Here is a 982-nt window from a genome sequence, read left to right as displayed (position 1 = left end):
AAGCTTCATTTGGCCATCACTAGTAGACGGTATCAAACATTAGCATGGCTTCAAGTCAATGAAATGAAGTCGATGCAGCAGCTAAAAGCCTGCATTCTGTCTGGAGGCCACCAGATGGCGATACCCGTGGTCACAGCTGCCATTTTTCTTGGCCCTAACAACCATATCTGATTCAGCTATGTCCTACACCAACATCTCATTTTTAAATGTGTTTATTTTTGATTTTCCACATAATATAACACACCCTGTGCAGTACAGCGGAACAGTGGTTTGCTCCGTTGCCTGGCGGGAGGAGCGCCCTGAATTTGAATCCTCCATCTGACCCGGCTGTGTTCTCCCGTGTCTGTGTTTGTTCTCTCTGGGTGCTTTGGCTTCCTCTCACAGGCCAAACAAAGCGGTGAGAAAAGGTGTAAATTCAAAATGTTTTCTATCTACGTGACTGGAAGGCATAATACCTGAAAATGTGAAGATTATGGAAAGAAGAACATAACGCACCAGGTTATTTATTTAATATAATGCGAGAAAGAGAAATGAGAGAGGAGGTCGGTTCGATGTGTCTGTAACTCTCAGGAAGTAGTGATGTGTCGGTCGCGAACGAAATGGCTCTTAGAGCCGGTGTTCTGACAAAACGTCCTACCTTGTCAAAACATCCTACCGTAGCGTAAATTTACTGTTCTTTGACGTGAACGACGCGAGCCGGCTCCTTATCGCGAGCCGTGGGTTTTCTTTTTTCTTTCTCTCACTCTCTCTCTCTCGCACTTTTTTCCCGCTTCACTCCGCACTCGAGCCTTGTGCTTGCGCTGGGAAGAGGTGGGAGGGGCAGTAGTTACACTCTCAGTAGCACAGGAACAGAGCGGGAGGGAGAGACAGAGAAAGAGAGCCAGGGATAACAACGTCACATTAGAAAGGTATAGTAATCATCCACAACTATTTTCAGTTGCGGATGATAACGGATACAGAAAGTTTATTCATGCAGGCCCAT

Source organism: Haplochromis burtoni, unplaced genomic scaffold, assembly GCF_018398535.1.
Source record: "Haplochromis burtoni strain Fernald_Lab_line unplaced genomic scaffold, NCSU_Asbu1 Contig_24, whole genome shotgun sequence".
Taxonomy (NCBI): domain Eukaryota; kingdom Metazoa; phylum Chordata; class Actinopteri; order Cichliformes; family Cichlidae; genus Haplochromis; species Haplochromis burtoni.
Note: the sequence above shows the minus strand (reverse complement) of the source record.